This window comes from Convolutriloba macropyga, chromosome 1 (genome assembly GCF_964194025.1).
Source record: "Convolutriloba macropyga chromosome 1, txConMacr16.3, whole genome shotgun sequence".
In the NCBI taxonomy this organism is placed as follows: Eukaryota; Metazoa; Xenacoelomorpha; order Acoela; family Convolutidae; genus Convolutriloba; species Convolutriloba macropyga.
The window spans coordinates 26,526,060-26,549,949 of NC_134468.1; the positions used below are offsets into that span (position 1 = coordinate 26,526,060).

A 23,890-nucleotide genomic window follows, 5' to 3' on the forward strand; every position below is an offset into this window, starting at 1 on the left:
GCACAACATGACATGCTTTAATAGCATCGTATTGAATTTTCACACCCAGATAATTTTGAAAAAAATTTAGCGTTTCGCTGGTAACGTTCTGAATCCTGTTAGCATCGAAGGGAGGGTTAACTATCAGCAAACTGTCTTTCCTAGAGTACCTCTCCTGTGCACGTAAGCGATTGTTTATGTTTTGCTGTAGATTTTTTAAATTAGCAATAATTTTTTCTTGTTGACCGACTCGGATTTTTAGATCCCTAACTTCATTGGACAGACTTCTTACCTCTTCTTCAGCATTACTAACAACATTTGCAGAACCTGCAGAACGACTCGTTCCAGAGCACTCCATTTGTACACAACTCACAGTATAAGAAACTAAGTAATATAATGATAAGTGGAAAAAAAACTTAATGTAATTTTGAAATAAGCTCAATTGTCAAGTCAAAAATCAATCTCGGATGAAACTTAGATTGCGCAGTTTAGAACGTTGTCAACCGACTGTTCATTTCAACGTTCTCTCTCGTTCGAGACAAGCAAACGAGAATAACGATGATAAAAGTTTCCGAACGGTTTTTTATATTTTTTTCGCTCGGTCACAAAAATGTATATTGTAAATTAAGTGGCCCCTGACGAATTCTGTGAGCCAGTTTTTGTGCAAAAAATAGAAAGTTATTTCACCTTGATCTCGAAAACAGCGGTTCGACTCAAAGAGTTTTATGCTTTCCTCGAAACTATACGGTGTTGAAAAAGAAATGATATGAAACATGAAGGATTGCCTATCTTTCCCATCTTTTCCGAAGTTTAGCACCAAACCAACAAATCTCTTTCCGAACATACTTTATGAATGTTTTCGTTTGTGAACCCTTAGAGGACAGTTTAGAATGTGTAGTAAATAACTTCTTTACTACACATAACTAACTTTAAATAACCTCTTTTAGAATTTGTACAAAACATAAAATCCTGCTTGGTTGAGATTATCGTTTTGATTAGTGATCACATGGTATAAAAGCATGGAGTTAAACATTAGAAAAAATGTCGGCATAATGGCTGATACTTTCCTAAAATACTACATCAATTTACTGCTCCAGGCTACTACAGTTTTTCGATTAAATTTTTTTTGGAAAAACTTTCTTATAATCAAGTCGATCAAGATAATTTCATCACTTTTAAATTAATTTAAAAGTGATCGCAATTGAAGCATTAGGAAAAGGAAGGGGTCTCTTGTTCTTGGTCCATTTTTTGTTGTGAGTCATCGGGTAAACATTCTCCATACGTCTCACTCTCCATTTTACTGACTTGGCTGTTACAGAGATGCTTTTAGGGAATGATGTCCGTCTGTGACCTCAAAGCAACCCAGTTTTGTGTTAAGTTCTCCCTGTGTGTCCAGCAAAACAGTAGAAAAAACTGAAAAGCAACTTTTTCACCACTGTTATTCTACTACAGAACTTAGCTTGCTTTACCAGTTTGCATCTTAATGTGTGCTTGTGTGTGTGCTGCTGCTAGCGTGTCGGCCGGACGTGCGTGTTATGGCTTGAGGGAGGAAGTGGCACGTGCCATTTCCTGTTTTCTCCCGCTTCGCTTCCCGCTTTTCCTTCCTTTTCCATCTTTGCCTTCATCCATCTATCTCTCCTGATATCTCTCTCATCACGTTCATTGTTCAACTTTCTATCGCTCTTTAATATATTCACGAATTGATCACGCATTTAGTTCAGTTGTTTGTAACTGAACTTCCACTGTTTCATCAGACAAATTGATCACCTCAAACCTGAGAAGTGAGAAAGGACATTCGGAAAGGTTAGTTTCATTTCAGTTAATTTTTTCAACTACGTCTAATTACAAACCTCCGCTCTAAAACTCTCTCGTGTGAAATCATACAGTTTTTTCTCGTGTGATGATAACCCCACAAAATTTTCTCTTGTAAAAAACGCGTCTCTTGTAATTTCTAATTTCACACGAGAAAAGTTTCATCATGTGATGAATAATTACACGATTTCTCGTGTGAATGAGCGTATCAGGAAAATTACCAATTTTTATGTAAATATTTTCTCGCAAGCTGTTGTTCTCTTGAAGTCATAAAATCAATATGAAAGTGATGATATTCATGAACGCGTAGTCTAGTTTAATTGTTGAAACCCTGGTAACATATTATCCTAGATAAGACTTTACCGGTTTTCTGGCCTTAGTTTATAGTGTGTGAGGTATTGAATGTTTATCAGCAAAACTTAATTAGGTTGGATTGGGCAATAAAGCAGCTGCATAAGAACACCAATGACAGATTACCAAACGAAACCTAAGTTTTTCTTTTTTCGCCGGATATGAGTTATACGATTTAAAGACTAAATTCCTTCAAATGTGACCCTCCTTTTTGGGGTTATCAGCAATCAGAAAAATATCATGTGCTTTTATGGTTGAGAAAGTTGGTTTGAGAACAGTATTCTTCAGAGGCCAATAATAAAAGGGAACGAGAATAACGATGATAAAAGTTTCCGAACGGTGTTTTATATTTTTTTCGCTCGGTCACAAAACAGATATTGCAAATTAAGTGGCCCTTGACTAATTCTGTGAGCCAGTTTTTGTGGAAAATATGGAAACTTTTTTCACCTTGATTTCTGGCTATCTCGTAAACAGCGGTATGAACAAGAACATTTCCTTAGGTTCCACTCTTCAATTTCATTTTCAATACTGGAACTTTGACTTCCAGCTTCAAAACTTATCTAAAACCCAATTCATAAAACACATGCTCCACAGTAATCCTCAACGGATTTGAGAATATTTTCTGAGGTCACGGTTTTTGAGCAAGCATTTATAGAGAGGAAAGATTGCGTAAACTAATAAGACGACTTCTTTTTAGCAATTAAGACGCCAGAAATTGATTCAGTCTCATATAGATTTTCTTCTTTTTTGCTTTTGTCTGAGATCTTTTGGCTGTTCACGTGGTCTTAGTAAAAACTACAAGCAAAACTGTGTCTTAAACTCCTATTGATTCACTTTTTCCCGTTTTTGAACCAAAAATTTATAATAACTAATTTTTTTTGCGATGTTCCTCAAAAACTCAATTTCTAAGTGTCAAGATTTATCAAGAACTTGGCGAATTTCATCAGAACATTTCCTTGATGTTTCTTGACAAAACGTTGGCATGATTCTACCAAAGTCTTCCAGACCATTGTGGCATACCAAGATCTTGTTAGCGCAAATCAAGGCTTACAAGTTGATCTGCGATTGATGGTTCGATTGATTTGCTTTGTTTTTGTGTGTAACAATAATTGTTTTGGACCTTCATTAATTCCAATTGATCTTTCGTTGTCACTGAGGTACCCCACAGAAACATTTGAATGAAAATCCCGCTTCATAAGGAAATTTTAATGTCGTCTTGATCTCAACAAAAGACAAAAATTTTTAAGACTTCACTGTTCAAGTGGCTGTTACTTCTGCTGATTACCATTTTTATTTTACCAGATTTCAATTACCGGTAAACAGAAAATTTTATTAAGAGACAAATGTTTGAGCTGCTCTAAGAATTAATGTTTGATCACCCTGTTTTTCTTTAGTTGATGATATATTTATTTACTTAATTTTTTGGAAAATGAAAAGTCCTCATTATCAACTCGTTTTTCAGAATTTTTGTGTAATTTTGGTAATTAATTGCTGCACTGATTAAGTCCATTGGTTTCACTACAGCTACAAAAACTTGAATGTTTTATCTAAAAACTAATGTTTTGTCGGTTTTCAACAGGTTTTCCCGAAAACTAAAATTGTATGTGGAAACCAATTCTTTTGTATTTTTAATTTCTGGAGAATAATCATTCTTTAGCTTTGTTGGACAACAGCAGTTCTATGTTTATGAGCGTGAAATTTGTTTCTCTGATATAAAATCTAAAAATCAAAATCCATATTTGAGGTTCTTTTTGTGAGCAGAAAAGTTCCCAAACTCTTCATTTTGTGTTCGAATTTGTGTAAAAAATCGAAAATTATGAAAGCGAGAGTAAATCAGTTAATATTTCGTAACATCATCAATTTTTGGGCAAATTACTCTGCTGCGTTTTAAGTGCACTGTTTCCAAAAAACATACTTTAGCTTCTTCATTTTCGAGTTTATCTTTTCATTTTGATAAATTTGACATATTTGTTTTCGACGGAATGACGTCTTCTTAGTAAATTTAAGCACACAGGTCAACTAATTTTCATCCAAAGAACTGCTTAAAAATTTTGACGAAAAAGTGTTTTATTATACAACATTTTTTTAGGCGATTTTAAATCTTTTCATCTTCAGAACGTTCCTCGCATATTAATTTTTTGCTTGCTGCAAATTTTTCTGCTTGTTTTGTGAATCGTTAGGAAATTTTGCTAGCTAAAAAAATTCTTTTTTATATAATTTTGCGTTTCAATATAATTCTCTGTCAAGTTATGATTTTAACAATTAGTTTTTGGCAATGATTGAAGAACCATGTTAATAAGTAACGCTTTAAATGTTAACCAAAAAACCAACGGCGTGTTTTCTGTCTTCCCAAAACTAATTTATTATAATTCTGGCCTTCGGAAGCATGTAATTTTGTCCGCTAAATTGATATAAAAAGTTCTTTAGATGAAATTTTCTAGCCAAATAGTAGAAAATTTATGATAAACGCTCAAGTGTTGGATTTCTTCACTTGAGGATTACAATAGCATGACAAGCAGTACACAAGGAAACTCTTTGATGATACAAATGTTGATAATTTTTGACCAGAGTAGCTTGCCATGAAAGAGAATGCGGTTAAAATATCTTCTGAAAGGTAGCGAAGCTTGATTGGGAGACAGTGTAAGTTTATGATTCAATGCATAAGCTAGGATAACCCTAAATAAACTCACTTCGTTTCCCGCAATCAACTGCAGGAAAAGGACACTTAAATGGACAAGTTTTATGTTTCATAAAATTGTATAAATTTGAGAAAAATGAAGTATAAGTGGCTTTGGAACTATTCGTGCATGCTGGCAGGTCGGTCGATTTATCACATGAAACACTTTATACCAGCATGGCTCAGCATTCTAGGGGGGAGATTCTGATCTGACTCTAATCATAGCTGGGTAATTTAATTTAATTTATACTCCGTTCGATGCAATCTAAACACGCCGTGTAGGGGCATTATGTTGACCCTCTTTTGCCGCTTTCCAACAGGGTTTTGTCAACTCTACTAAGTTGGCTGAGCTACTTTGTCTAATTCTCCGTTAGTATGTCTTTCAGTTGTCTTTGAGTCAACACCACAGCAAAAGCACAAGCATTATGTCATTACCCGTATTATGAAGTTTGCTTTAAGTTGGATCGGATATCGGATGTAGTTTTATCGTTCGTTGTAACTTAACATTTTGACTTCAGTCAAAATGCAACGCGAACAAATTTCTGTATTTTAACAAAACATTTGGCCTGCTATCTATACATGCTCGCACTGCCCTCGTTTAATTCAGATATGATGCTTTACCACCGCTTATAAGCCTTACCGCGGCTACTGTTTAGTCCGTTCCTCAAACAAATCGGAAAAGTGGTCGAGATATTTTGCTTTGTTTGCATTGCCCATTTCCTGCACAAAAGATAAGACAAATTTACCTCCTGTACCAAACTCTCAAACAATAGACCACTTTGCATTGTATGCCAGGACAAAACAAAAGCGACAAATTGCTAAAAAGAGAAAGTTGACGACGAATCCATCTATATTGCCAGTTTGATAAAGTTGTTTTGCGACACTTCCCGTTATAGTTTATAATTAAAAAGATTTGCTCCGACATGCTTTTTCACTGACTTCTGTTTTGTTCAGAAGCGGCACTTTTTGATCACAGTTGTTCATATTTGTTGTCACGTCGTCGGAATAACAAGGAAACTCACTTGCGATCTTCAAGTATCTTGTCTGTGAAACAAAAACCTATCAGCAAGAGGTCAGTCAAGGTTACAAAGCACCTGAAAATTCAGTTTATACGATCAGTTGTCAATCCTTGAAGTCTGGAGCAGCAATAATTGTTTTGGTAAGTTATAAAATCTTTTTCATTTAGTTTGCTGCTCAGTTTTCTGGTGACAAACTCCTCTGCAGAAAGAAATCAGAAGGCTTTTGAAGCCAATCTCCGCGATTTGCTTGATAGCCTTTTGAGTCTATAGTTTCACAGCAGTTTTTACGTTTTTTTCTTTATTAATCGATTCATTAAAAATCACAAATAAGGATTTTTTTCCGTTACCACCGCACGCCCTATATTGCTGATATTTTTGCACCCTCCCTACCCCTTCCCCTCCCAAATAAAAATGATTTTTTTTTCAATACCAACGCGCAGTTATTCATCACTGTCCGCGTAACTGAGTGAAATGACAGAACTTTTACGATAGTTTCCCAGACAAATAACTTGATCAGTCCGGCACGTCAATCCGATATACGTCAGCAAGATCCGTCAAAAATTTTGTAAAACAGAAGTTTTCATTCATGCTTAAATCATGTGCAAATAATAGTAATTTCGATATATGTATTAGTTTAATTCATTAATTTTTATTAAGTATTTAGGACATGCATATCGCTAGTATATTTACATCCAAACAAGGAGGCTCGGTAATGTGCGTTCGAACATAAAGTTCCGACCCCGCTAATCCAAATTTTTGGCATAAATGTCTACCAAACGAACAACCAATAGTATTTCAGTTTTTTTTTAAGAAATTTTTAAAAACAATATTTGAACAAAAAAGATCGCCTTCAAAGCAAATGACTCAGTGGAGTAAAAAAGCTTGCATTAGTACGATGAGATCAACTATTATTAGTAAGGCAAGTCAAGACGAACAACAAAATCAAACAAAAACAACAAACATTAATGTCGGTTTTTTATTAAAATGGTCAAAATGGCGTCAGATAAAACTGAAAATAAACAAACTAACCTGTACTTCATTTGAAAAGATATAGGACCTAACTATAATAAGGCTTGGTAACAATTACACAAAAAACAACAAAAAAAGAAAAATTAAAAAAATTGGCTTAAATTTTTAAAGACAAATAATTTCAGAGTAATGAAAACCATTAGATAGCAATTGAAAACATCCACTATGTTAATGATCACAAATGTTTTTATCGGAGGGCACTAGGATTTGTAGTTATTCATTTTTTAATCAGGTTACAAAAAGAACAACAAATCGAGAAAACATACAAAAATTCAATTAAAACTTGCGAGAAAACGCTTCCAAAGACGTAAGGCCAAATTTTGCCCCACAATATATGTTCAAACGAGTTGTCAAACGCCAAGAATGTGGATTTGGTATGTGACCTCTCAGTAGAGTGAGAATAGGTAACAAGTGGACAAAAAAGGGGGAAAAAGGCCAGAGCCAGTAATTTTTTGCAATTTGCGAAAGCAATTATCTCAAAGTCATGGAAGCTATTAGATCGCAATTGAAAACACCCAACATGATTATGATCACACACAGTTCTATAGGTGAGCACTTAGACTGGCATTATTCTGTTTTGTATGCGGTTACAAAAAAAAACAACAAAGAGAGACAACAAACAAAAATTCAAAAAAAAAATTGCAAGAAAACGCTTCCCAAGCTGTAAACCTATATTTTGCCGCTCAAAATACATTCAAATGAGCCTTTCATGAATTTCAATAATGCAGCATACAACCTTTCATTATTGATAATAAGCAACCAGTAGTCAAAAACGGAGAATAAATGGGCAAAAATAGGTATTTTCAAAGTCATAAAAACAAAAAATAAAAACATTTATTTTCAAAGTCATGAAAGCCAGTACCTAAATGTTGAACTAATTAAAAAGGTCCATCTATTCACCCAAAAAGAAGAACTTGAGATCTGTATTTATTGCAAAATTGTCTTACGTCTTCAAAAAGAACATCAAATATAGACAAAATCAAAAATTAATTTACACTTTTTTGCGAAAAACCCGTGCTGTAGCCAGTAAATTAATTACGAATTCTATTTTAAAAAAATAGATTCTGTACTCTTGTACCTTCCCATGAAAACATTAATGTCACATGGAACCTGTAATTAAGAAGACTAGGTAACATATACAAAGAAGACTTTAAATGCGAAGTTAAAAGTGTTTTTTTTATTTTTGAAAAACATTGTTTTCTATGTCGTGAAGCCACCAGCTATCTAGTCAAATTAGAATATTGGCTCATTTTCCCCCTAATGAAAGCCAATGAAACTCGTAATTATTCAGCCAATATCATACAACTAAAGTGACAAATTCAAAATGACAGCTAAAGACAAATATAAAAGTTCAAGTGAATTCTTCGAGAAAGGGTGTAGAAGCCCTTAAAACCTATGCCTTTAAGGTCTTTTCTCTGTTCAATTGTGCCTTCTTCAGCGCCATTAAGGTAATATGTGAACTGTCAATAATGTGACAAAACGAGAAAAATGTGTCAATGCCTAAAAATTGATTTTTTTTTGCAAAAACTATTTTTATCGAAGACAGAAAACCATAACTTAACGCATATTAACGCAAAAAAGCTTAAATACAAGTTTTATGAACAGAAGATGATGAAGAAACATTCTTTGTTTGATGACACTAAGCAACAAGTTGACCAAGTTAAAAGAAAATTTTGGCAAATTTCAATAAGCATTTTTTTCAAAAAATAAAGGTTTCTTAAAGTCAAAATAACAATAACTTTTCCAGTAAAGAAACCAGATAAAATAATTTGGAAATGCTTAGAAAGCCAATTAAATCTATTAACAAGGAATTTTGCTTTGAATTGTTCTCTTCTTTCATTAAAATTTAAAGAAATATACTTTTTAAAACAACCCGATTGATTACAATCCGAATTGTTTTTCGATTGTAACAGTGTATTATTTAACCAAAATCAGTCTTGCTATTGCTGTTTGTCCATTAGTAGCACTCAATTGTTTTGAATGCAATAGATCTTGATAATTTGTTAGTTAAAAGATCCAAAATGGTTGCTGCGTTTTTTGATAATCATAGAGTAAACGTAGCAAAAAACGGCCAAATTTTAATTCCAGACTACTCTCAATAGAAGTGGAAGTCGAACTTGCTCCTTTTTAAACTCAAAATGATTTTGTTAGATGTTTTTGGGCGTGTAATTCCAGCAAGTTTAATCAAAGGGGACTAAGGTAGCCTACATCGGGCAATTTTTGTTGAAAAATGCTGATCTTTGAAATTTTTGGCCAGAATATTAGCAGAAAAAATTTAGTGAAAACAGTTAACAAATTTTTGTTGGCTCTCGAAATAAAATCAACAATATTATTGTAAACAATTTTTACCTATTTTACTAAAATTGACGAAATATTAGGCAAAAATTCCTGAAAAGGTGAAAAAAAGTCGGTCTAATATTCACAAATCTGTGTATATTCACAAAATTTTAAACCACGATAGCTTGCGTTAGAAAACGAAATTCATTAAAACTTTTTAAATTCCATATTTTACGCTGGACGGGCTCACACAAAATTTTAAACCTCGATAACTCGAATAAAACACCCAATTCAAAAAAATCTTTTTTGTTTCGAATTCTACGCTGGACCAGCTGTTTATTGATACCACTCACAACTCTCTACGATGAATATATCGATCGGCCAAAAATGTCTGAACAAAAACACCATTTGAGTATATAGTTCCTCCCTCCCCACTAAAAGTGGGGGTCGGAACAATATTTTTTTCTATAAATAAATCCGTATAAGTAGTGACGGGAATGTGCAAAAAGGGTGGTGTCTATAGCAGAAAAATCCCCAGTTTAGCAGATGACAATGTAAGTATGATTGCAGGTAACTTTACCCTCCAAAAATACTCGCATAAATAAAAAAACATTGAATTCCGATTTTTTTATTAACAGCAAACAACTAATTGGGCAGTGTAGATCAAAGTATAAATGAAATAAACTAAATATATTACGGTTTAAATTGAGACAGTGGCACTATGAAAACTTAAAACTTTTCCATGATTCCTTTCCGTACGAAGCATTATTCGAGTTTTGCTTATATAAATGAAAGAAAAACATTTTCAGATGCTTCTTTAGAGCTATTGGTCTTGTATTCATTTCAACTATATTTTGAAAAAAACTCGTGTTAAGAAATTTATTATGAACGGTTGAGCCGATATTCAGGATAGAGTTTTCTAGTGCAGATGAGTTTATTTTGTGATTGAAGCAGTATTTTTTGGTTCACTGGCTGTAGCGTAGATTTGATGTTGGTAAGTGTAGTTTTTTGAAAATCGGAAGCTGGTTACTGCTAAGTTTCATAAAATATTTTAGTACTTTGTATTCCAAGAAAAATTTTATTGGCAGAATTTGATGTTTTAGTTTCAGATCAGAAGAACTGTCGTATTTTTTGCGACTGAAGCACGTCTGTAGAGCCCAGCTTAATTGTTTCTCCAAAGTAATAAAGAAATTGTTTTTTGAGCTGGCCAGTAAAAGGCCTGAGTAGTGTAAATGACTTATCACTAAGACGTCCAGAAATAGTAGTCTTGTTTGCTCAGGGAATGGGCGTGATATACGTTTTAATGTTTTTATCCCTGTAGCCATTTTGCGTAATACGTGTTTTAGTTCTTCTTAAAAATTTAATGTGCAATCAATATATTTTCCGAGGTATTTTACGCAGTTGACGTTTGGTGTTTTGTAATTACCAATTAACAGATTGTTTCTTTTTGTTTCTTCTAGTCTTTATTTTTTTGAGAATGTACTAAATTCGGTTTTTGAGTGATTGAGCAATAGACGGTTTTTTTCGTAATATTCGGATATATTTCTTAAGGGTTGTTCAAGATGATATGTTACTAATTTTAAGTCCGTATTGTATGTAAGAATGATAGTATCATCGGCGTATTGATTTATTTCTGTATTAGCAGGTATTTGTTTGTTCAAGTCATTAATGTACAGGTTAAAAAGAAGGGGACCTAAAATTGTTCCCTGTGGGACACCTTGATATAACCCAATCCAAGCATCGGATTCCACACGATTCACTATGGTTTTTTGTAGCCTGTGTGACAGATAACTTTTTATTAGGTTTAAGGCATTTTTGGAAAATCCTATTTCCTGCAGTTTATGAAGAAGGATATTGTGATTTATCGAATCGAAAGCTTTAGACAGATCTAGTAGAGCTGCAGTGATAAAATTATTATTATTTATGTGGTACCTTGTATCTTCAGTACAGTAAGCGAGGGCGTCACTCGTTGAGACTGTGTTACGGAAACCAAATTGAGTATTGGAAAGCAGCCCAAACTTTTCAACTAAAATACTACCACGAAAATACTACCATTAAAAGATACGATTAACCTTGAATACATTAGCTAATAAACACGTTCAGATTTAAAACAGCGAAGTTGGATTTGGTAGAATTTCGTGGTAGTATTTTAGTGGTAAAAAAACATTTGAAAACTCTAAATGATGTGTAGATATTTCTTCCCATCTGTTGATCAGAATAGTTTTACCTAAATGAAACCCAAATATTTCTGCTTTCAGGGGTCAGTCTGGTTAGAACCCAAATTTAATCCCTATTAAAATCAGTGCATTAGAATACCCATAAATACTGAGCGCTTTCAGTTTAGCTTATCTTTTTTTGTTTTTTCCTTCTCTTTTAACTTCCTGTTGTCATCAAAAATTTTTTAGTGCAGAGGTCATTGAGGTCCATGGGCAGGCATTCGATTTGATCTACTCACTCAAATGGACGCAAAACATGATCAAATTAGAATCGTTGCCAAAACTTGACTCTCAAACCGCAACGTTGTATTGTAAATGGCCTGTTTTCTAATTCTTATTTTGTTCGGCACAATTTTTGCCGTTTGTTTTATCTTTGGGATCTTGCGTTTTTTCTTAGCATGTAAAATTTTTGTTTTCAACAGTTTTTTTCGAAGTTAAAAAGATGGTTGGAATCTTTTCCGTTTGTGCCCATCAGTACGTTATGCCCCCAGTTACAGAGCACTTGCCATTACATAGTAAATCATTATGTAAAAAGTACACTTGTTGCTGGAGGTGTAAATATTATGCGCTCACTTTGTTGGAGGCGCAAACGGAAAAGATCTCATTCTTGTTTGAAAAATGCATTATCATCAAACACATAAGGTTTGTGTAAAATTGGAAAAAGTGAAGAAACTAATTATAGAGCAAATCAAATAAAGTTTGACAGTTTTTAGTCAGCAACATTATGTTGTGTTCCCAGTATCGCCTGTGAGAGTCAATCTTTGAGCTGCATGTTGATTTCACACGAGAAATACTGATTTACAATTGTGGATGCATGTCTCAATTATGCTGGCAACCGAAACTGGCAAACTTTTTTCTGCCTTTCTCTTGTAAGTGGGGGTATCAGTTTTCCCAAAATTAAAAATAAAAGCGTTTGATGATTGTGCCATTAAACCAAATGGCCGATATTTTGCTGACTAAAATTTACTTCGAAAAAGCTAAATTTATTGAGTAAAATTGCGAATTGAAAGCTCAGTTTTGTACACTCTCTGTGTAACGGCTGCTCTCCTACCAAAGTCAAGGAAAACTTTACACCGCCCAGTTCGTTTCAGCGGTTTCAAATCTGTCCGGATATTGTGTTTTTGCAGTTAACTTTTGTGAACTGTATTATCCGCTATACTTTAGAATGCCGTTGCATTACTTGATACTCAATAATTTCAAATAGCTACTTGTTCAGCTTTGACGAATAACAAATAACTTTGCTTCAACTAAGCAAAAGTCCAAAATTCCAAATAAGCAAATTAGTTCAAATTAGAGGTTTTTCAGTGATATCTCCTTAACCACAAAAGCTAGTGAGATAAAATTTCACTGGGTTAAGAACGTTAGGTAGGCCTATTATCTGATGTAAATTTAAACAACGCTGGGTAAACTGCGTTGGTGGGGCTACCTTTTATATTTTATACCCAATCTTAATACATGGGCAAAACTTTCAATGTTGAATAACTCGGTAAGTAATGATTCAAAATTGAGCAAACTTGGCAGTGCACAACACTGTCATACAAGTAATCAAACGAAAAAGGAATGAACGGAATCGGTAGAATTGTCTTTGAGAAATAACAACAAGTTTCACCTCAGATTTGAATATACTGAGTTAATTTAATCATCAGCTTTTGTTTCTCAATTGGCCTCAATAACACCAATGTTGAATTAGAGTAGGCTTCGTTAAAGCCAGTAAGAGAAACTGACTTTATGCTTTGCACAAAGTTTCTCTTACTTAGGAACTTCGTTCCTCAGAAAGAAAGTTTTGAGAATATCAAAGTTAATTCTCTTTTCACAAGTCAAAGTAAAGTCAAAACTGTACAATCACTAATATGATCTACAGAAACAAGACACGATAACAAGTAATTTACCGCTCAAGAAAGTGTGCTTCAATACGCACTGTATGTCAGTTTAATACGACCAAAATTGCAAGTTTTCACTGATTTTTGGTAGTTTTTCAAGCTCCTTTTATGCTGCTAGTCACGTGGATTTACATGTCAAATTCAACTGTTGATTGGTTGTAGATAATAATGTCGACAGAATGTGAAAATTTTTCCATAACGTCACTTTTTCAGTGTAAATTTGATGTCATGGGAAATTTGTTAACCATGTAGAAGTTTTGTCGAATATTCTGTATCAATAACAGGTTGATTCGCAATCCAATCGCAAAGAATCTGATGCAATACTGTTAAGTCGTAGTATTGTTTTGCTGGTGGTTGAGGTAGTCCGAGTTTGAGTTATAGTTTGACTTCATGAATGACGATTGCGTACTAATAATAGTTGCTAAATATAAATGTTGAACAAAATGAACAAATCCGTTAGGCTTCGATAGAATGTAGCATTAAATTTCGCTTGTCACACTATTCTAACTTTAAGGCTTGAAATGGCCTTGAAGCGCTATTCAATTTGATTTCTGAGTTGTTAAGCTCAGCCGCAATATCGCCGGCCCTGTTTTCCATCGCGAAAACATCTTTTCCAGGTAGTACTGGGGCGAGCTTCACTACTGGTCTCTTGTACACTCCGTCGTTCGTTCGAACTATCGCCGATCGAATCACACCGTCAGACCCATCGATGGTCTCCGTAACTCGACCTAGATTGTAATATCCACGCTTATCGCTGTCTTCGATCAACCAAACGAGATCGCCTTCTTTAAGGTCTTCGTTCGCCGTAGATCGCCATTTTTGCCGATTATTCAGAGTTGGCAGATATTCTTTCCGAAATCTGTCCCATATGAGATTTGCATAGGCTTGAGTTTGTCGAAAGAGCTTTCGATGATCGACAAATTCCTCCGCGCATGGTAGGTAGGGTAAGCAAACGTTCTTGTTGCCAAGCAAGAAGTGATTGGGGGTCAATGCTTCTAAGTCATTAACATCTGAACTGACTGGAGTCAAAGGTCTTGAGTTCAAAGTCTGCTCAACGATGCACATCGTTGTTGAAAGAACGTCCTCGGTGACTGATCTGTTCCCCAACACTGCATACATTGCTTTCTTGCAACTTCTCACCAACCGCTCCCATACTCCTCCAAAGTGTGGTGCTGCGGGCGGATTGAACTTCCATCTGATTCCTCGTTAAACTAGATGTTCTTCGATCCCTTCTTTGTTCCATGCCGCAACGTACTCTGCAAACTCTCTTTCAGCTCCAACAAAGTTTGTCCCGTTGTCACTGATGATTGTACTCGGTTTGCTTCTTCGCGCAATAAATCTCATTATTGCATTGAGGCAACTATCTGTGTCCAACTTGGGTACCACTTCTATATGCACCGCTCTCATAGTTAAACAAGTAAAGAGACAACACCATCGCTTTTCGTTTCTTCGCCCAATCTTCACAATGAAAGGGCCAAAGTAGTCAACTCCAACATTTGTAAAGGCTGTTGAAGCATCTAACCGCTCTTCGGGTAGACCTGCCATTACTGGTGCTATCGTTTGTGCTCTGCCTTTTCTGCAGGTAATGCACTTGTTCTTGATTGATCTTAAGGCGTTCCGTATGCCTAGGATCCACATCTTCTGCTGAACAATGTTTCTTACATGCTCAGTGCCTTCGTGTTGATTGTCCTTGTGCTCGTTTCGCAAGAATAATTCAACCGCGTGATGTTTCCAATGTAGCAAAATTGGATGCTTTGCATTGAAGTCCAATTGGCTCTTGCCTATTCTGCCTTTGGCTCGAATAAGTCCTTCTTCGTCTAGGAAGGGTGAGAATTGTAAGATTTTGCTGCCTTTTGGAATTTCCTTTTCAGCTTTGAGAGATTTCATCTCTTCACCAAACTGTTCTTGCTGTAGTACCTTGAAGATTGTTGCTTTTGCTTTTTCTCTTTCTTCAATGTTGACCACGAGTGTTGCTGGTCTGTGTTTGTTCAATGCTCGCTGTACGTATGCCACTGTATTTACTAGTCTGTTGAAGTTACTGAATCGTTCCCACTGGATAACAGCTTTCTTTTCTTCAGCCTGTATCATGAATACTGATGAGGGTATATTCTCTTCATCTGATGCAAATATGAGGTTCACCTGCTGTGGCCATTCGCTTTCTGGTCGCTTCAGCCAGGCCGGCCCAGTGAGCCACTCACTTCTCTTGAGTTCTTCAATGTTGATTGCTCTCGTGCCAATGTCAGCTGGGTTGTTGATACCGCTCACATGTTTCCACTGCGAAACATCGGTTGTATCTAGTATCTCAGCCACTCGGTTGGCCAAAAACACTTGTTGTTTGCGATGGGAACTGTGTATCCACTGCAGTACCGTAGTTGAGTCTGACCAAAAACTGCAACTATTTATCTTCATTTCATGTTCCTTGACTATCTGTTCTTTCAACCTCACTGCCATGACTGCCGCTTGTAATTCCAATCGCGGTATTGAAAGATGCCTCATCGGTGCCACTCTGCATTTTCCAATGACAAATGCTAAGTCAGCTGAGTATTCTTTTGGTTGTGAACGTAGATAGGCCACTGCACACATCGTGTCTTCAGATGCGTCAGCAAACACATGAAGCTCAGTTTTATCCCTCTCTCTGTTGAAGTATCTTCTATCGATGCTTGTTTCAGCCACTATTGGAAGTTGTTCTTTCCATCTCAGGAATTCTTCTTCTTCACTGGGCTCCACTTCGTTGTCCCAATGTTGTCCATTCTTAGTCCAGATGCCTTTCAGAAGTCGTCTCATGTGAACACTGAACGGAGCAAACAATCCGATCGGGTCGAATACTGAAGATACCAGTGACAGAATCTTCCTCTGGGTTATGGGTGCTTCAACTTCCTTGTTCGTACCTCTGCATACTTGAAGACTGTCATCAGTAACGGTCCATTGTAGTCCTAGCACTGAGGATCCCTCCGTATTGGGTTCCACTTCGACTTGCTTTGTGTTGCTGATTGACTTCAAGTCCTCTGGGATTGCTTCGGCAACTGCATCATTGTTGCTTATCCACTTCTTCAGTTCAAAGCCATGTTGTGAGAGAAGAGGCTGTAGCTGATTGAAGACTTGAATTGCTTCTTCAGGGGTTTCTACCGATTTGATGAAATCGTCCATGTAGAAGTTGTTTTGTATTGCCTTTGCTGCAATCGGATACTCCTTTTCGTTGTCCAGTCCCACTCGCTTGAGAGCATAGTTTGCACAAGTTGGAGAACTCTTAGCTCCAAATACGTGACGCTGATATTCGTATATCTGAACAGGTTCGTTAGTTCTTGGACGCCATAAAAACCTCAAGCAACTTCTATCCTGTTCGGGAACTTGCACTTGTAGAAACATCGATTCGATGTCGGCTGTTAGGGCTATTGGTCCTTCACGGAATCTGAATATTGTTCCAATCAAGCCATGTAGCAGATCAGGTCCTGCTAGTAGCTTATCATTTAGGCATATGTCTTTGTACCTTGAGGCAGCATTGCAAACACGTCTTACTTTGCCAGGCTTGTTCGGGTTTAGCACTGGATGGTGTGGCAAATACCATTCTTTCCCGAAGGTGCCTTTCACTTCGGACTCGTTCAATATCTTTACGAATCCTTTTTCTACATCTGTATCTATTGACTGTTGATACAAATTCTTCAGGTTTGGGTCCCTTTGGAATCTTCGCTCCAGTGAGTAAAGCTGACCCAAGGCTGAGCTGTAGTTGTTCGGTAGGTTTGGCTCTGGTTCACTCCACAGCATTCCCACTTCGTACCGCTCGCCTGTGAACTTTGTCGTACTCTCTAGCATCTTTTGTGCCTGCAGTTCCCTTTTTGACTGACTGACGACGTTGATTTTGGAAGCATAGGTTTCTATGTCCCACCAAGTTTGGATATTCTCAGCCACTTTCACATCTTCAGTGAAGGCGAAATGACAAACATTTTGTCTTCTTTTGCCCGTCATGGGTCCACTGACTACCCATCCTAGCTCTGTTAGAACGGCGAAAGGTTCACTTCGTGTTCCTATCTTATAGTCCAATGGGCGTTGTAGCTCATAAGCATCTTGACCAAGGATGATGCCAACTTCCATCAAGTTGAAGCTTTTGTTGGGTAGAACACTCAAGTGATTGAAGCTTTGCTTCAATTTGTTGTAGTTGTAGTTCGTGTTTCCCAAGGAGATTGACGGGTGTGCAAACGCTTCGATTGAATGCACCTTTGAATGTAGTCCCTTTATTTTGAGAGGAACCTTTTCTGTCTTCAGATCCTTCGTTCCGTGTATGCCAGCTATGTTGAGCATCACACCGGTGCCTTGGGCCCGTAACTTCTCTTGCAAACTTTGATCGATGAATGAAACCGTTGATCCACTATCGAGGAAAGCATATGTGTTCAGCCTGTTGCCACCGCTCTGGATTGAGACAGGAACTATCTGAAGAAAGCTAGTAACTTCGTTACTCTGGTTGATTGTTGCTGCGCTTACGTTGACTGCATGATTGCCCTCGTCCATTTGGTTTTTTGAGTGTAGCAATCGGTTGTGCTTCTTGATGCATCCATTGATGCCGCACGCATTGACTTTACAATCTTTGATTGCATGTCCTTTGCCTAGACATCCGTAACATAAGCGTTGCTTTCTCACTGCTGCGTACCGATCATTCACACTCATGTTCCTGAATAGTGGACAGTTCCATATTTTATGAGTGCCATCAGCTAGCGGACAGTGATCACTTTGCATTTGCTTCGTTTCTTTCACGTTGGAACTTGCACTGAAGTTCGACGTTTTCGAGAACCGTTTGTCTCTATTTGTGCTTCTTCGGTCTTCTTCTCTTCGCTCTCCCTTGAAAGCTGAAAACCCTTCGTGCGCGAATGCTATCCTTGATAGCCATTTTTCAAACATAATCAGATCAGGCCAATCTTCATCTTTATCATCAACATAGAACTACCACTTCTCTTTGAGAACTTGGGGTAGTTTATCTACTGCCATGTACAATGTCGAGCTTGATTGCAGATCACCAATCTGCTTGTACTCTTTGAGCACATTCACAAAGTTCGAAACAATAACTGAGAAACTGATCAGACCTGTTGAGTCGTGTGGTTTCACCTGACTTGCTTTGCGAAGGCTCTCCAGTTGTGCATCAATGATCACATGAGGCCTTCCAAATTTCCTCTCCAGAATATTCCATGCAGCACCATAGAATTGTCCAGAACAGCCCATTCCAGAGATTGCTGACCTTGCCTTGCCTGTTAGTAGAGTCTTCAGATGGCTCATCTTCTCTGAGTCTGGTATTGGTCGTTGATCCACTGTAGCAATGAACATACTAGACCACTCCGGCCATTCGAGAGGGTTCCCGTCGAAGTTGTTCAACTTCAGCTTTGGTAGGCTACTACTACCTGAATAGCCAGTGTTGTATCGTAATAGACCAGCTCGGGGGGAAACGTCTCGGTCTTCAACACTTGAGGATCGGTCTCGTGAACTGCGATATCGTGAGAAGTGACTTTGCCTGTTCACTTCAGGGGTTACTTCGAAGCGAGCTGTTGATCGATCTGGTGTTAGAAGGTTGTCGATTCTGCTGGCCCAGTCAGAGACATCTCTTTTCTTGGGGGTCCAGTTGAAAGGCGATTTGTCTCGAGCACCAGTTGATTGGGAACGAGCATCATCGTTCTCTAATGCTGTTCTCTTCACTTTGCGCTCTAGCTCACGCTCTTCCTCCAGCAGTTGATGCTTGGTTTCCAGTTCCTTCATTTGCATTTCCAGCTCTAGCTTCCTTCGCTCGAACCGTGCTTGTTCGAGTCGCATCTTGGTTTTGAACTCGATATCGAATTTCTTCATCCTTTCCTCGCGCCTTTGCTTCGCTGAAGATGTTTCCGAAACATTCTCCGTCTCTTGGCCACTTGCTGTTGCTCCATTTTGCACTGTTTGAGCAACTGGGTTGTCCGTTTGGTAGTTGTTGTTGCTCTCGCTGTCGTTCACTGCTTGAGCTGTGTTGCTTTGCTCTGCATTCATTGCTGGTTGCGTGCCTTTGCTTATATATGCAAGCCAATGATAGTCCAAACTTGCTTTGCACTTTCTTGCTTCTTTCAGATGCTCTTCAACGAAATTTGCTTGGTAGGGCACAAGCTTGTTTCGACGCTGCAGTTGCTTTCGTATTTCTTCCTCTAGAAGGTGGACAGTCTGTTGGTAGAGGACCTTTAGTTTGTTGGGTCGATCTGAATCTTCAATAATTTTGTAGCCAATCCCTGTTTTGGTGTTAACTTCTTCTAATAAATCTTGGAACTTCTTGTCGTACCTTTGTGCTGTTGATTGAAGCTCCTCTCTGCTGATTGTGTTAGGATTGCCTGATTGCCTTTTGCTTTGCTTGCTCTTTTTAAGCGAGGTTAGTTCTTCAACGTAATTTGTGAAGTGCACTCGCAACTTTCGCTCTGCCTCACTGGCGTTGCGCTGTTGATTTGTCTGATTCTCTTTGGGGGATGCCTTCGGCACTCTCTTCATCAGATTGGACAGCAGTTTGCCTTCCACTGTCCGGGTCGGCGGACCAAATGTAACGGCTGCTCTCCTACCAAAGTCAAGGAAAACTTTACACCGCCCAGTTCGTTTCAGCGGTTTCAAATCTGTCCGGATATTGTGTTTTTGCAGTTAACTTTTGTGAACTGTATTATCCGCTATACTTTAGAATGCCGTTGCATTACTTGATACTCAATAATTTCAAATAGCTACTTGTTCAGCTTTGACGAATAACAAATAACTTTGCTTCAACTAAGCAAAAGTCCAAAATTCCAAATAAGCAAATTAGTTCAAATTAGAGGTTTTTCAGTGATATCTCCTTAACCACAAAAGCTAGTGAGATAAAATTTCACTGGGTTAAGAACGTTAGGTAGGCCTATTATCTGATGTAAATTTAAACAACGCTGGGTAAACTGCGTTGGTGGGGCTACCTTTTATATTTTATACCCAATCTTAATACATGGGCAAAACTTTCAATGTTGAATAACTCGGTAAGTAATGATTCAAAATTGAGCAAACTTGGCAGTGCACAACACTGTCATACAAGTAATCAAACGAAAAAGGAATGAACGGAATCGGTAGAATTGTCTTTGAGAAATAACAACAAGTTTCACCTCAGATTTGAATATACTGAGTTAATTTAATCATCAGCTTTTGTTTCTCAATTGGCCTCAATAACACCAATGTTGAATTAGAGTAGGCTTCGTTAAAGCCAGTAAGAGAAACTGACTTTATGCTTTGCACAAAGTTTCTCTTACTTAGGAACTTCGTTCCTCAGAAAGAAAGTTTTGAGAATATCAAAGTTAATTCTCTTTTCACAAGTCAAAGTAAAGTCAAAACTGTACAATCACTAATATGATCTACAGAAACAAGACACGATAACAAGTAATTTACCGCTCAAGAAAGTGTGCTTCAATACGCACTGTATGTCAGTTTAATACGACCAAAATTGCAAGTTTTCACTGATTTTTGGTAGTTTTTCAAGCTCCTTTTATGCTGCTAGTCACGTGGATTTACATGTCAAATTCAACTGTTGATTGGTTGTAGATAATAATGTCGACAGAATGTGAACATTTTTCCATAACGTCACTTTTTCAGTGTAAATTTGATGTCATGGGAAATTTGTTAACCATGTAGAAGTTTTGTCGAATATTCTGTATCAATAACAGGTTGATTCGCAATCCAATCGCAAAGAATCTGATGCAATACTGTTAAGTCGTAGTATTGTTTTGCTGGTGGTTGAGGTAGTCCGAGTTTGAGTTATAGTTTGACTTCATGAATGACGATTGCGTACTAATAATAGTTGCTAAATATAAATGTTGAACAAAATGAACAAATCCGTTAGGCTTCGATAGAATGTAGCATTAAATTTCGCTTGTCACACTATTCTAACTTTAAGGCTTGAAATGGCCTTGAAGCGCTATTCAATTTGATTTCTGAGTTGTTAAGCTCAGCCGCAATACTCTGATACTAAGTAAACGCACAAAATGCAACTTTACTTGGTAATTTGCCTGTTTTTGAAGTCAATTTTAGTCAACATAATTTTAATCGTTCGTTCTGATATTTATGTCAATCGACGCATAGTCAGCAGAAGTTTAATAGATCTATTTTTGGGTAAAGTGACAAGCTTAATTAAAGAAAAAACACAGATAGAAGTTAGTCAGTTTTCGATAAACAGCTGTATTTTGAGTTCCACGTGAGCAAGTTTTTGCATTGTGCATTCAACAAATTTATGAGCAAATTGAGCAGATTTCACGTCGCACTCAAAATACAGCTGGCTAACTTCTATCTGGATTTTTTCTTTTAGTAAGCTTGTCAGTTTACCAAAAAGTAGATCTATTAAACTTCTGCTGACTATGCGTCAATTGACATAAAATTCAAAAGGAACGACCAAATTTATGTTGACTAAAATTGAATGCAAAAACAGACAATTTACCATTTAAAACGGCATTTTGTGCGTTTATTTTGTCAGCGAATGTATGCGATTGCAAACGAGTGTATATTAAACTGGTAATCTGGCATACGGCTCAAGCTGTTATCAATTATCCGCCACCTGTACTTGTGAAACTATTCATAGACGCATGTAAAGAAGAAAGCAATTCAAATCAATTGTCAAAAGGGACTTCTAAATTGCCAAAAGGGACGTTGTTAATTTTAGACAAAAAACCGACATTTTTCAAGTGAAATTAACTTTTGAGATTTTAAATTGGTCTGGTAGAGAGTACATTGGCACCATTTTTGTACCAGTTGTAAAATTAGGACACTCTGGTTACGCATTTTTGCTGAAACAATTATTCAGAATTTGTACTCCTTTCAGTCAAGTTCGAATTAACTGGAACTAATCAATATTTGTCCGATAATTTTAATTTTTTGTCCTCAAAAACGGGATAAACAGGTAAAGCCCGGAGGGCATTAGGTGACTGAGCAAATTTTTAGAGCTTTAGGCCTTACTGGTTTCTACTGGTTTCAGAGGAAATGCCATGGTGTGAAGTGCGGTTCTTAATCTTAAAAGTTTAACCCCCCCCCCCAGCTAGCAGCCCGCTCCCTCAACACTCCTCTTATCCGCCCTCCTCCAACTGTGAATTTGTAACCCCCTCTCGTCCAGTCCACCCCTCCCGGCACTACCCCCATCGCTTGACCACCCTCCCCAGTCCGGTCAACCGCCTAATGCTAGCATTACCATGCCCCAGCTGGCTACTGCAGAAACCAACCACTCGCCAGTCGTTTGAGAACATTTATCTCAACTTTAGTCATTGCTTTTACTGTTTTTCTAACAATTCAAAGAATTTGAATTGTATTGGAGCGCTGTCTTTTTTTAAAGATCTGTTCACGCTTTTTTCGGCTTTTTGACGTCAGTGAGAGGTGAAATTAGAGTGGTGATTTTGGTCACAGTAAAATATTAAAGGGAGCAAAAGATCGAGTAGGTTTGAGGCGTGAAGTTTTTCAAAAATTCTTTAAAGTGGAGTGAGAAATTGGTGTTTGAACAATTTGGCGGTTTTTGAGATGGACTTTTTTTCAGGTGCGTCAACTTGACTTCTGTTTTCAGGGTTTCCTCTCATTCAGTGCTTTTAAGACGGTATATATGTCTTCTACTTGTGCCTAATTGCCTTTGCTGGAATTCATAAAGGGGCAGCTAAAACTTTTTATGACTTTGGCAATAATTGATGTCAAAAAATGTTAGAAATTTTTAGATTTTACCCTCTTTATTAAAATTATCTGTTGTCTTATATCGCTTAGTATCAACAATGACAGGTCTAATTGGTTGCTAATGAGGCAAAAAACAACCTAATCAATTGCTGGAGTTAATAGCTAGTGTTTTTCATGACTGGGATACTAATTTTTCTCAAAAATTTTGAATGCAATTTTGAGTTCTGCGAGTATTTATTTGTAGTATTTGGTGTCATATCATTTAATCTCATTGGGGAAATGTCTCCGATGCTGCTAATAGAGGTAAAAGTTATTGGTTTAATCTTTTGTTGTCAACGCTAGTGTTTTCAATGACATTGAAACTAATTGTTTGCAATAAAAATTTTCGAAATTTTTTTAGTTTTGCGAGTTTTTCTTTTCATTTTTGTCGTCTAATTTTTAAATCTCATTATTGACAGGTCCCATTTGTAACTAAAAAAGCTTCAATTAAAATCAGTTATTTCAGTCCCTAGCTATTGCTTTTTGTGTTTTTTATGCTTGTTGGTTTTTTTTAAAAAATCTTAAATAATTTTGTAATTTTGATATCATTTGTTGTAATTATTGCTGTCTTATCACTTAATCTCATTGACCGCAGGTCCCAATGTTGTTCACTAAGACTCATATAATTGGCGTAATTGTATTCTTCAGTATCTGTTGCGTTCTGTGACTTTTATACTAAGTTTTTTCAAAAAATTTCGGCGAGTTTTATTGCGATTTGTTGTAAATTTTGTCTTACTTTTTACTATTATTAGTGAGAGGACTCATCGAAATTTAACGACAGGTTGCTAATGAGAACTAGATGATTATCTTTGGCAGTTTGAGCTCATGGCAGTTGTTTTTTGATGTTGAAGCTGTCTTGCTGTCTTTTCAAATATACAAGTTGAAATTTTGTTCTTGCTTGTTTTTGTTGTTCTTGTTTTGTTTTTAGGCTGAGTCTCATTACTAACAGCTCTTTTGCCTTTTAACTCC

At 36.8% G+C, this 23,890-nt stretch overlaps 2 protein-coding genes across 3 annotated transcripts in view; both read left to right on the plus strand.

Moving 5' to 3' along the window:
* The window catches only part of LOC142337224 (uncharacterized), a 644,691-nt gene that overhangs the window by 350,663 nt on the left and 270,138 nt on the right, over positions 1–23,890 (plus strand). The window lies entirely within an intron of this gene.
* The window catches only part of LOC142337165 (uncharacterized), a 60,938-nt gene continuing 38,655 nt past the window's right edge, over positions 1,608–23,890 (plus strand). The window contains exons 1-2 of one of the 2 annotated variants that reach the window (XM_075386276.1): positions 1,608–1,782; positions 5,774–5,978. The gene's annotated coding sequence lies outside the window, so the exon portion shown is untranslated. The remainder of the gene's footprint in view (positions 1,783–5,773; positions 5,979–23,890) is intronic. The other variant, XM_075386326.1, reaches the window with a different exon arrangement.